At 35.7% G+C, this 14,290-nt stretch overlaps 1 pseudogene; it reads left to right on the forward strand.

The window, feature by feature from the left end:
• Positions 1–13,673, forward strand: part of LOC133876196 (probable leucine-rich repeat receptor-like serine/threonine-protein kinase At3g14840) — a 73,524-nt pseudogene extending 59,851 nt beyond the window's left edge.
• The last annotated feature ends 617 nt before the right edge of the window (positions 13,674–14,290 follow it).

Below are 14,290 nucleotides of genomic sequence, written 5' to 3' on the forward strand. Positions count from 1 at the left end.
ATTCGAATGGGATTGTAGAGTCCGAAGTTGATTGCGTTTGTACCTCTTTAAACTTGATTCCGTATCAATAACTACCTTATCCCATTAATTATGGAATTGTGGTTTTATCCCTGATCTTCTGGGATTCTATCTTTATAGCATTCTAAGACGACTGCGGTACACTTCAGCCAACCTCCGAGGTGATGATACCCGAGATATGTTCGCTCCGACTTGGATATCTCGGGATATCGCCGCACCATAACAGGGTTGTGTAAGGCCGAGATGTTGTTACTCCGAGATGTTGTCGCACCGACTTGATATCACACCGAGGCGTTATTACCCCGAGGCGTTATTACTCCGAGACTCAAATATCCGAGATATGTTCGCTCCGATCGGACTAGGAGATCTCGGAATATTTTATATACCGTAACCTGGAATGTTAAGACCGAGACGTCTTTATACCTAGACGATCTTTTCTTTGCTGGGTCGGAATGAGTGTCCGAGACTTAACTCTGAGATGTTTCTGAATCCACGTGTCTCTAGGGTTAATTTTATCCCTAACAGTTGGGTCCCACCAACTTGATGGGTTCATGTCACCCACATCAACATGTCAAAATGTGAAGAAACTTTGACGCATTCAATGTTATTCTTAATCATTTGAAAAGTGATATGAGCAAAAAACAATATGCATCTTTAGGGAGTAATTTATAGAAACATGTGAGATACTTCATTAATTAGTTAAGAAAATGAGGGACTGAAAGCATATCAGAACAAGAGGATTAAAGGAAATGTATTGCTTATAAGTTTTAATCATTTCCAAGAATTTGTACTAGTGAGATTTCCCAACTGTTTGTACTCCAAGGGATTTTTTTTTTTGAAATATATAAACAATGGAATCCTAACTTCGAAAACAGGATCCAAAGAATATGCATTTTCATTGGCATCCACTATTCTGGTATTTGTTTATGGGAATGTTAGCAACATCATAAGACTATAAGTAGGATGATCATTTTAGGCAGTATTTGCTTAGCTTATGATAATTAATTAGCCACTAATCCCTCCAGTGGTGGAAAGAGCTTGTCGTTTTTCTGCTTAAGTTCAATTGTAATTGTATAGAATGAAGTGTGAGAACAATTAATCTGAATATTATCATCTCTTCCAGTATATTATGTACTATCATATATAATAAAAGTTTTATAGTCATGCTACATTATGGAAGATAATGAATCATGTTTTCTTCTTTTGAGTGCAGAGATCTTTCATATAACAAATTCACGTTAGTTGAATCAAGTTGTCCACAACCTAGTCCGTAAGACTTTCTTCTATGCATGTTTGTCTGAATGCAAGCGCTCATGGCTATTCTCACTAAACTTTTCTCTTGTTATTTTCTGCAGGAACTTGTTTGCAAGCTCTTTGATTGGCAATAACTCGTATGTATCAACTTCATCCAAAAAAATATATGCATCATAAATTTTTTTGATATTAACTTTCTTGTGTATTGCCTTGATATGAGTAAACACAAATTCAATTTTGATGTGAATAATAACTTGTTTTGGACCTTGATCTTTCCAACAGTGGCCTGGTTCCGTGTTATAGAAGCTTTCATTGTCCTGATCAAAGTAAGTTGAAATGCCATATAGCCATATATTTCTTCAATATTGATATATTCTCATGATTACCTTTAGTTCAATAGTGTATTGTTTAGTTGTCCTGATCTGTTGTTGCTTTTATCCCAGAATCATACCAGATTCATATAAATTGCGGAGGAGAAGTAGCACCTATTAATGGAAATACTGCATATGATCCCGATACAGATTCAGGTGGAGCTTCAAAATGCTACTTGAGTCCACAAAACTGGATATTTAGCAGCACTGGTAACTTCATGGATAACCGTCAAGCTAACTATATTGGGCAAAATTCATCCAAGCTCTCTATGACCAACCCTCAATTGTACATGAATGCACGCCTTTCTCCTCTCTCTCTTACTTATTATGCTTTTTCTATGGAAAATGGAAATTACACAGTAAACCTCCATTTTGCGGAGATAATGTTCACTGGGATGATAAAACATATAGTAGCTTGGGAAGACGTATATTTGATATTTACATTCAGGTAATTATTACAATATACTTCAACTTTCATCGACCAATTTTCAGTTACTCAAGTAATATTTGTTAGCATGACATAAATGGATTATAATATTCTAGGTAAAGCTAGTATGGAAGGATTTCAACATTGTAAAAGAGGCTGGTGGAGTGGGCAAAGCAGTTATAAAAACTGTTACTGCTACCGTGAATAATAATACCTTGGAGATTCGTTTGTACTGGGCTGGTAAGGGGACAACTGATATCCCAAACAAAGGAGTCTGTGGTCCTCTTATTTCAGCTATTTCTGCAATTGATCCTGTTAGGTTTTATGTTTCATGAGTTCGCGCTAACTTTCAATGGTTTGAAAGTGAACCATTCTCTTACTTGCTTATATCTTAGCATGTAAATTTATCTCTATTTATTTGGGAACGTTTAAGAAAGCATGATGCTAATTATATTTCATTAATTTCCTTAAAGTATTTGAGTTGAACCATTTAATTACTTTATGGTATCATAGATCGATGTATTTGTCTTTTTTTTGTCCACATTTATCATTTTATTTTTATTTTTTTTAGTTTGATGTGTACTAGTCCACGAAATGATATTCAAAAATCATATTGATGAATAAGAGAAGGAAATCATTTTCTTGTTTATTTTCATTGTAACTCTTATGTTTTTTCCTCAAGCAGATAATATATTAGAAACACTACAAGAAATTTCATCATTAGCGGCCACATTATTAGCGGCCAACGCATAGTGGCCGCTAATGATCATATTATTAGCGGCCACTTTTAAAAGTGGCCGCTAATAATACACTATTAGCGGCCAAATACAAGTGGCCGCTATTTTATAAACTATTAGCAGCCACCTAATTGTGGCCGCTAATAACTTGGCGGGAACTGTGGGAAATTCCGGGAAGCAATTAGCTAATAATAAAACTATTAGCGGCCACTAATTTTGTGGCCGCTAATAACTTGGCGGGGACTGCGGGAAATTTCGGGAAGCAATTAGCTAATAATTGAATATTAGCGGCCACTTTTTTGTGGCCGCTAATAGTTGATTATTAGCGGCCACTTTTGTTATGGCCACTAATAACTTGGCGGGAGCTGCGGGAAATTCCGGGAAGCAATTAGATAATAATAAAACTATTAGCGGCCACTAATTGATTATTAGCGGCCACTTTTTGGTGGCCGCTAATAGTTGATTATTAGCGGTCACTTTTGTTATGGCCGCTAATAATATTTTTACTTTTTTTCGTTTATTTTTTTTTTATGTTTTCAAAATTTTTAGTTTTTAGTTTTTTAAAAAAAAAAAATCTTTTTCATTTTTTTTTTGTTTTTTCGAAAAATTGGTTTTTTTTTTTTTTTTTTTTTTTTTTTTATTTTTATTTTTATTTTTATAAATTGTTTTCATAATTAATGCACTATGGTCGATTAGATGGTTTATCAATCATATTAATCAATTAAACCTTCATTGTGTGAAGTCTGATCAGTCGAACTCTATCACAATCGATCAAATGATCTATCGATTCTATTGGTTTATCAAGATCGATATATGATCTATTGATCCTATTGATTGATTAGGATCGATCGGATGATCTATCGGTCTTATCGATCGATTGGATGATCTATCAATCCTATTGGTCTATCAAGATCGATCGGATGATTTATCAATTCTATTGATCGATCACAATCGATCGGATTATCTATCGATTGTGATCGATCGATCTATTGATCTATCATGATCGATCGGATGATCTATCAATCCTATAGGTCTATCAAGATCGATCGGATGATCTATCGATCATATAGGTCTATCAAGATCGAATTGGTCTATCAAGTCGGATGATCTATCGATCCTATTGATCGATCGCGATTGATCCATAGGATCGATAGATCATCCGATCGATCTTGATAGACCTATAGGATCGATCGATATTGGATGATTTATCGATCCTATAGGTCTCTCAAGATCGATCAGATGATCTATCGATTGATCACGATTGATCAGATGATCTATCGATCCTATTGGTCTATCAAGATCGATCGGATGATCTATCGGTCTTATCGATCCTATTGGTCTATCAATATCAATCAAATGATCTATCAATCCTATTGATTGATCACGATCGATCGGATGATCTATCGGTCCTATTGATCGATCACGATCGATCGGATGATCTATCGGTCCTATTGATTGATCACGATCGATTGGATGATCTATGGATCCTATTGATTGATCAAGGCTGATCTAATGATCTATTGGTCCTATTGATCTATCATGATTGATCGGATGATCTATCATGTCGATTGGATGATCTACCATGATTGATCGGATGATCTATCAGTCCTATTGATCTATCATGATCGATCGGATGATCTATCATGATTGATCGAATGATCTATCAATCATTTTGATCTATCATGATTGATCAGATGATCTATCGATCCTATTGATCTATCATGATCGATCGGATGATCTATCAATCCTATGGATCTATCAGGATCAATCGGATGATCTATCGATCCTATTGATCTATCGCGATCGATCGGATGATCTATCGATCCTATTGATCTATCGCGATCGATCGGATGATCTATCGATCCTATTGATCTATCGTGATCGATCGGATGATCTATCGATCCTATTGATCTATCGCGATCGATCAGATGATCTATCAATCCTATTGATCAATCACGATCGATCGGATGATCTATCGATCCTATTGATCCATCACGATCGATCGGATGATCTATCGGTCATATTGATCCATCACGATCGATCGGATGATCGATGGATTCTATTGATTGATCAAGGCCGATCTAATGATCTATTGGTCCTATTGATCTATCATGATTGATCGGATGATCTATCATGATCGATTGGATGATCTATCAATCCTATAGATCTATCATGATCGATCGGATGATCTATCGATCCTATTGATATGTCATGATCGATCAGATGATCTATCACGATCGATCGGATGATCTATCACGATCGACCCAAAATGTCACCGCTATTGACTACTTATCAGTGGCAACATTTCAAATTTGACAAAAATGTTCCGAAAAATATCATTAGTTTGACCATTTAAAAACCAAAATTACCCTTTGTCTTTTTCTACTAATTAATAAATAAAAGGGTAATTTTTTATATGGCCGCTAATAATGGATTATTAGCTAATAATATTTTTACTTTTTTCTTTTTCGGTTTTTTGTTTTTTTTTTTTTTTTTATGATGTTTTCAAAATTTTCAGTTTTTTTTTTTAAAAAAATCTTTTTCATTTTTAATTTTTGTTGTTTTTGTTTTTCTTTAATTTTTTTAATTTGTTTGTAAAAAATAATTTTTTTTTCCGAGAGAGGGAGCTGTGGGAAATTCCGGAAAGCTTAATAATAAAATTATTAGCGGCCAAAAAAGTGGCCGCTAATAATATTTTTACTTTTTTCGTGTCCCGCGCGCCCCCTGTTTTTTGGAAAAAAATTTCAAACTCCTTTTCTTTTTCCTCTTTTCTCTTCCTTTCTCCCTGGCCTGCCCTTTCTTTCTTCAATTCTTTCTTGTTCTTCTTTTCTTTTCTTCTTCACTTTTCTTTCTCCCGGCTTCACATAGAGTGGGATTGAGAGAGAGAGTGAAACAGAGAATGAGAGGGATCGAGAGAGTGAGAGATTGGAAGAGAGAGAGATGCCGAGAGAGGGAAAGTGAGAGATCGACGGGAGAGGAGAGAACTAGGGGCGATCCGGCGACCTGGGGCTCGACTTCCGGCGTTGCAAGGCAGTCCGGCGGTTCCTGTGGAGCGGGGTTGACGCCGGAGGAGCAGGAGGCTCGACGCTCGGTGCTAGGTCGTCGGTCGGGGGCCAGAGACGCTGGATTTTCCAGTGGGTCGACGGAGGTGCGATTTCCGATGGCCAGAACAGAGATCCGGCGAGGCAGGGAGCGAGGGGTTTAATAGTATGCAGCAATTTTTTTTTCTTTGGCAGATTTCGATCTATGAATATGCTTTGATTCCCTTGATTAGTTTTTTAGAGTTTTATGGTGGAATTTTTTCTATTTGTTTTAAATTCTCTTTTATCTTTACTTTAGAGTACTATAAAATTTTATTTACTTATAAAAAAAAAGAGTACTATAAATGCTATATATCTTTTGTGTGTTCTTCTACTTTCCTTGAATAAAGAGGAGCTGCTTTTGTTCCATAAGAATGGAGAGGTGAGTTGGTTTACTGCGATACTTGCTTTATGGTGTTTGTGTGTTGTTGTGTGGATTGCTTATACTTGGGTTTTGGTTTATTCTAGGTTCAATCTAATTAAGGAAGTTGGTGATGGAACCTTTGGGAGTGTCTGGAGAGCTATTAATAAGCAGACTGGTGAAGTTGTAAGTGTTTTAAGCTTCATTGCAACCAGAATATTTAGTAATGTATTTTTGTGAAGTCACCATTTGTTCTATTTGTGACAGGTTGCAATTAAAAAAATGAAGAAAAAGTATTAGTCATGGGAGGAGTGTGTATCTGAGAGAAGTGAAGGTAATATGATCTGCTATTTTTCTTTTTCCTATTTTTGGCTTTGCACTATTACAAATACATCATGGATTTCTTCTAATGGCAGTCGCTACGTAAAATGAATCATCCAAATATTGTGAAACTTAAGGAAGTCATTAGAGAGAATGACATCTTGTATTTCGTCTTTGAGTACATGGTTAGTGGCATTTCTTTCCTTGACAATTGCTTGCTATAAATGTGTGATTTGATATTTAATTGGTTATTTACTTTTAGTTGCTTAATAACGTTTATACTTCAGGAATTCAACGTATACCAACTCATGAAAGACAGAGAAAAGCTTTTCTCTGAAGCTGAACTCAAGAATTGGTGTTTTCAAGTTTTTCAAGGTCTTGCTTACATGCACCAGTGTGGATATTTTCATCCTGACCTTAAGCCAGGTAATTATCTATGTTGGTGGAGTAACTTGATTGGCAGAAGAGAAACCAAAGATATTTCCGAAATATATGTGGAAGAACATAAATACCCTGTTGGCTCTTCAGTCATACCTCTATAGTTCTGAAGTTGGTAAGTGTCATTGGAATGAAAGTGTGGTTTCTTATACAAATGCCAATTGTTCTGTTGATGTAATGCTTACGAATGATTATTTCATTCAACCTCTAGATATGTGAGCAATGGGGGCTATCATGTCTGAGTTGTTCACTCTCCGTCCTCTTTCTCCTAGTATTAGGTATGTGTATTTTATTTTCTAAATATTGTACAATCCTTTCAATTGTTAGTTATTGTACATGGAGAGACTTACCTGGCAATCAATTATGCTGATTGATTTGATGAGGGATAAATTTTACATGGAACCATATAAATATTTTCCAGATTCACCTTTTTTTATTATAATTTTTTTTTTCTTCCGAATAAATAATTGCAAGTTCATTAAAAGCGCAAAGGTGCAACTATTTTCTTTATTCACTCTTTCTCCGATATTCTTTCTATCCCTTTTCTTTTTGTATTTTGTTGTGAATCTGTCAAAAGGTGCAATTTTTTTTTATGATTTGAATCTTGTTTTGAAATCCAATAAATATCTAGGTAGAGACATGCTAATTGGATAGTCACTAAGTGGTGGTTGTCTTCTTTACTACTATTGCAGTGAAGCAGATGAGATATACAAAATATGCAGTGTTCTCGGCACTCCAACCAAGGATTCATAGGCTGATGGACTTCATCTGGCAAGGGATATTAACTACCAGTTTCCTGAGGTCAGTTTTGCTTTCCTAGGTGTTGTGCATGCAGTTTATGCTCCGTTTGTTTCGACGTAAAATGGTTTCCGTCGTAAAATGATTTTAGGGAAGTCATTTTTCAGGAAGCCATTTTCCGTCGAAAGCATTTTTCGGTGTTTGGCGCGTACAGAAAATCGCAAATATTTTTTTATATTTTTATTCAATCATATTAACTTATAAAAATCAATTTTTATTCGCAACATAAAAATATTAATGTAAAATAATATAAAAATCATCGATGACGAGATTCCGTTACTGACCGACTAGATTCTGACTATTTTCACCTGATTCTGGCTAATATAACTAGAATTCGAGATAAAGGCCGGAATCCGGACAGTTTCGTCGGAATCTGGGATAGCCGGATTCCGGCGAAAGTGGCCGGAATCCGGCGGTTTCGCCGGATTCCGGCACAAAAGGCCGGATCCCGTCAGGATGGCCGGATCTGGCCAGATCCGTCCGGCCAGCCGGCCGTTCTGGCCAGGGCCGGCCGGGAACCGGCCTCCCTGGCCAGGGCAGGCCGGAATCCGGCTCTCTGGCCAGATCCGGCCAGATGGCCGGAATCCGGCCTTTCTGGCCAGATCCGGTCAGATGGCCAGAATCCGGCCGGTCTGGCCAGATCCGGCCAGATGGCCGGATTCCGGTCAGATTCGTCGCCGGAATCTGGCTGACCGGATTCCGGCGAAGGTGGCCGGATCCCCTCGCCAGATTCCGGCGACATTAACGGATGTTGGATTCCGATACCGGCAATATTTCGATGGTGGTCGGCTGCTTGAACGTGAAGGTCGACTGTGCCGTTTAAAATAGATCGATTGTGTCTGGCGTCTTCGGAAAATGATTTACGCTTTTAAAAAGCGTAAATCATTTTCCGAAATTTACTAAGCATTTTTGGTCAAACAGAAATCATTTTCCAGTTGACTATTATTTTCGCCCCTACCAAACATCGGAAAATGCCGAAATCATTTTCCAGAAATCATTTTACGCCGAAACAAACGGAGCATTATATGCATTTGTAAAAGGACGTGCTAGACTCTTGTAATTTTCAGTTGGCATGCTCTAAACATAATGAAAATAGTTGTTTATATTTTCCAGCTGAGAAATTCGTAGAGTGCTTTTTGGCTGGATCCTGTTAGCTAGATATGCTAAACACAGTTATTTTTCTTGTCATTTTATGATTTGAATGTAGAGGAGCATTACCTAACCCCTTTGAGGAAAGTTGCGATGTTGGCACTTGATACATTGTTGTTTTTATGGAAGTTTAAGAGTTAATAATCCTTGACTGTTTCAAGTTTGCAAGCCAAGTGACTAAATGTAATCCCGTTATTTACTTCCCTGTGAACAACTCAGTTTGATTGTATTTATTAAAGAAAAGTACATGGGTTTTTTTAGTTTGTAAGCTTAGGTGACCATGTGTGATTGTATCCCTTATGTGAACAGCTGGGTCTGATGTTTACTTATTCTAGAAAGTAAAAACCTTTAATACTGTTTGTAATTGGACATTGCAGTTTGCGAGTGTTCATCTTTCTGTATTGATTCCCTCTGCAAGCAATGATGCGATCTGCCTTACTAAGCAATCATCCAAAATGAAGATACACATATATTTTTGAAATTTCAACTCATGATAGAAAGCTTGTGCTAATTTTAATTTCTAATAGTTTGGTTTGATCAAGTTAGTACCTTATGAGCAGCGTTATAATCAACTCAATCAATGTGGGCAATTTATTCACCTAAGAGGGACCAACTCTTTGGGGTATCACAATGCCCTTCACACAAATCTCTAACATCCTCGCTAAGACTCAAGGCCTATGTCATGTTGTGCTTCACCGCCACATGGTGTTATTAACTTACTATGATATCATTTGTAATAACTCAAGTAGTAGCATAGCCACATGAAGACTAGTGGGCCATGACCCCAACAAAAGTTTATATATATATATAATTGTTTAAACTCAAAACTATTTTTAAGGAGATGGCCCCTTAAGCAAATTCTTTTCTTCCTATTTTTATGTGAGACAGAATTAGTCTTTTTTTAGTTTTGTTTTAGACAAAAGCAAGAGGACACAAGCTTGCTTTCAAGTCTTTTAACTTTTGCATAGGAAGGGTGATTGTGTCACCAGTTTATAGGTAGTATAAGTGGCATGACACTTGCTTGCTTTCAAGTCTTATTTTGTTAGCTACAACTATACATTGTTACAATTAGTAGGTAGAGAGCTGACATTTTCAAAACAAAAAGAAGCCAATAGGGTATGTTAACTCTGTTTTTTCTTCTTCTTTTTTTTTTTTTTTTTTTTTTTTTCTGCATACTCTGTTTTTTCTTATTTTGTTAGCTACAACTATACATTGTTACAATTAATAGGTAGAGAGCTGACATTTTCTTCCTATTATATATATATATATATATATATATATATATATATATATATATATATATTTATATTTTTTTTTTCATTTTTTAATAGTATTAGTTGCATATAGAGATTTAATTAATGCAGTGAGGATGAATGGATCTTAATTTTTTTTTTTTAATTTTTTTTTTCCATTTTTTAATAGTATTAGCGGCCACAAATGTGTCGCTGCTAATAATCTCGTATTAGCGGCGACTTTAGACTCGGTTAACAAAAAAATTGCGGCGGATAAAATTATTTTTAGCAGCCACCGAGTTTGCCGCTATAAAATAATTATTAGCGGCGAGTCAAAAAAGTGGCCACTAATAGTCTTTAGCGTCGGACTATTAGCGGCCACTCTTTAGCGGCCAAAATAACATCATTAGCGGCCAAATTTGTTGGCCGCTAATGATGAAATTTTTTGTAGTGAAAATAGAACTGGTATGTCTTTGGGTGCAACGGTCGGGATTGTCGTTGCCGGAGCTTTTGTTATATTTTTGGTTCTGGGTATCCTCTGGTGGAAATGTTGTCTTGGACAGAAAAATAAGATGGGACAAGGTACGTGCAAGGCAATTAATATTGTTATTATATTCTTTTCAAAAAAAAAATTTGTTATTATATAGATAAATATTTATTTCTAATTTGTTCTTTGGATTCTTTTTTCTGTTTAGTTTTTTGTCTTTTCCCCATGTGTATGTATGTTTGAACATGCAAAAGGTGCATATATACACCTGTAGGATGAAATAAATTCCTTATATATATATATATATATTTAGAAGGTATATATATCAAACTATTTGCCAACCCCTAATTCTTTCAAGTGGAAACAACTAACTTACTCATCATCTGTTTAGTTATGGTTCGCTTTAAACTGTCTCAAACTATGAATGTCAAGAATTTTGTAAATTTCTTAGACATGCTTCCGTATCTGACTTGGCATCTCCCTCAGATTTAAAGGGTTTGAACTTGCAAACGGGTACATTCACCTTAAGGCAAATCAAAGCTGCAACAAACAGCTTTGATGCTGCAAATAAAATTGGGGAAGGTGGTTTTGGTTCTGTTTATAAGGTATTTGCATAATAAATAGTTTCTTTTCATTGAATGTTTCTTATTGTAGTTCTTTCTCTTATTGAAGTCTTCCTTACTCATTTATGACAAAAGTTTATGTTTCCCAAATGCAGGGCATTCTGTCAGATGGCACCAGAATTGCAGTCAAACAACTTTCTTCCAAATCAAAGCAAGGAAATCGTGAGTTTGTGAATGAGATAGGCATGATTTCTGCTTTGCAACACCCTCATCTTGTTAAGCTCTATGGATGCTGTATTGAAGGAAACCAATTGTTGCTAGCATACGAGTACATGAAAAATAATAGTCTTGCTCGTGCTTTGTTTGGTAATCTTTTAACTTCATGCACTTAATTGTTTTTGTTGTGTATTTGTAGTCATTGATAAGATGCATGTGTGCATGGTCATTTACTATTTTCTATTAATTTGATTGATTAAAGGGCCAAAAGAATATGAGTTGAAATTGGATTGGCCAACGAGACAAAAGATTTGTATTGGTATAGCAAGAGGTTTGGCCTTTCTTCATGAAAAATCGAGATTGAAGATTGTTCATAGAGACATCAAGGCTACTAATGTTTTGCTTGATAAAAATCTCAACCCAAAGATATCTGACTTTGGTTTGGCCAAGCTTGATGGAGAGGATAATACCCACATAAGCACCCGAGTTGCTGGAACTTAGTGAGTTGCTCTATATTAATTTAATGTCACAATGTTTCGTATTATCTTTTTTCTTGTTCTCATGTGATGCTAGTAGACTAAAAGAAAGAGAGAACAAAAAGAAAATGGAAAATTGCACTATTGGTCTCTGGGGTTAGCCTAAATTACAAATCACTCCCTGTGGTACAAAAAGTTCTTGGAGGGTCATTGTGATAAAATATAATTACAAATCAGTCATTAAACACGTTTTTCATCCACCAAGTTAACAGATCCCGTTAGTCAGTCACGTCACTCCCAATAGGAAACCGACACGTGTCCATTACAATAAAAAAATATAAATAAATAAAACAAAAATATTTGTTTTTAAAAAAAAAAAAAATTAAAATACTAACCAGCAGCCACCCTTTTGGGGGTAGCGCGCGGCCACCCCCAGGGCCTGAGGGTGGCCTTAGACCTCCCCCAAAGGTATTTAGGGGTGGCCTGAAAAAACAAACATTTTTGTTTTATTTATTTATATTTTTTTTTATTGTAATAGACACGTGTTGGCTCCCTATTGGATGTGATGTGGCTGACTAATGGAATATGTTAACTTGGTGGACGGAAAACGTGTTCAGGGATTGATTTGTAATTATAGTTTACCACAATGACTCTCCATGAACTTTTTATACCACATAAAATGATTTATAATTTAAGCCAACTCCAAAGACCAATGGTACAATTATCCCCAAAGAAAATTCAAAGTAGAGGAATTGTTAGTGAATTTCAATAGTACCAAAAAATTTCAGCTTGAGAAATTTCATTGTCTGAATTGTTTAATAAGCTAACTTGATTACTTCATGGTATTGATTTTTGTTTACACCGGCATTAAGACCAAAAAAAAAAAAAAATGGAAGGCACATATAGAAATTATTGCCCTTAAAATCAACAACTTTACAAAATCTTAATGCTGAAAATTTTACCCATTATTTTGTGATTTGACAGTGGATATATGGCACTTGAATATGCAATGCGGGGTTATTTAATCGACAAAGCATATGTTTATAGTTTTGGAGTTGTTGCCTTGGAAATTGTTAGTGGGAGGACCAACACTAGTTACTGGGGAAAGGAGACCATATTCTTGATTGGGTAATTTGAATCTCATTCTTTCTTGCATTTAGTTCTTTGACACTCTTTTTAATTTTTATACACTTGTGTTTGTTAATCTTAAAATCTAGATTAGGGAATTGTTTCGTGATGAGTATCCACTATTTGGAGAGCAAGAAAGTTGACAAGGTTCCTGACCAGTAGCATGTTGCTGCTAATTAGACTTTTCTACAATGTCTTAAGAAATTTTATACCCTGCTCCTATCTCCCTGTTTGCAGGCACTGCATTTAAAAGAGAAAAAGAGTTTATTGGAACTGGTTGATCTAAGGTTGGGCTCAAACTACAAGAAAGATGAGGTTATGGTGATGATCTATGTGGGTCTCCTATGCGCTAATGCTTCTGCAGCAGTTAGGCCTACCATGTCTTCAGTGGTGAGCATGCTTGAGGGCAGGGCTGTTGTTCCAGTGCTGGTTCCGGATCCAAGTGTCTCAAATGACGAAATGAAAGCGTAGGCAATGTGGGAGTATCTTCCACAACGTGAAGAACAGAATATGAGTGAGAGCGAGACACAGAGTATGCGGCAGAACTATATCCAGGCAATTTAGATTCTGATTACAGGGAGAAAAGAGATTTGTATGGTGAAATGATATGTATTGGTTCATTTGGAAGGAAACCAAATAACTTTCAAATAAAAATGTCAACCATTCGAAAGGAATTCAACTTATGGTGATTTCATTCACGTAGAATGCCTTAACATATACTTACAAGAATTATAAAGATAAACAACTAATCCTAACAAATGATTATTCTCCGTTATCAATAGATCGAAATAACTTATTTTATGATTTGATTAAAGAGATAAACATTTAGAAGAATGCTACGCATATTTTAAAGTGTTCACTTTTAAGTATTCACTTCTTAATATAGTACTAAAAAATGAGGAATGCTAAACCGTAAGACTCGTGTTCTCCTTGCATCTTCTAAAACTGATGTAACTTTTAAAATTATTATTAGATCAACTAGATTATTATTAAATTTTGATCCAATTATGATTTTAAAATTTACATCAATTTTGAGGTGACGTCTAGTATTACTTTTGAAAATTACTCCTTTTATGAAACACAAAGTACAAGAGAATTTATCCTGAAAGCGAAAAAACTGCTGAAATTACTGGAAACCATCGCAAAGGGTTTATGTACAAAGAATATAAAAGGCAGTCATCTTTGTCCCACAGGAAGACTGAGACGACGTAAACAAATTTACCTCATAACTAAA

The sequence above is a fragment of the Alnus glutinosa genome, chromosome 8 (assembly GCF_958979055.1).
Source record: "Alnus glutinosa chromosome 8, dhAlnGlut1.1, whole genome shotgun sequence".
NCBI lineage: Eukaryota > Viridiplantae > Streptophyta > Magnoliopsida > Fagales > Betulaceae > Alnus > Alnus glutinosa.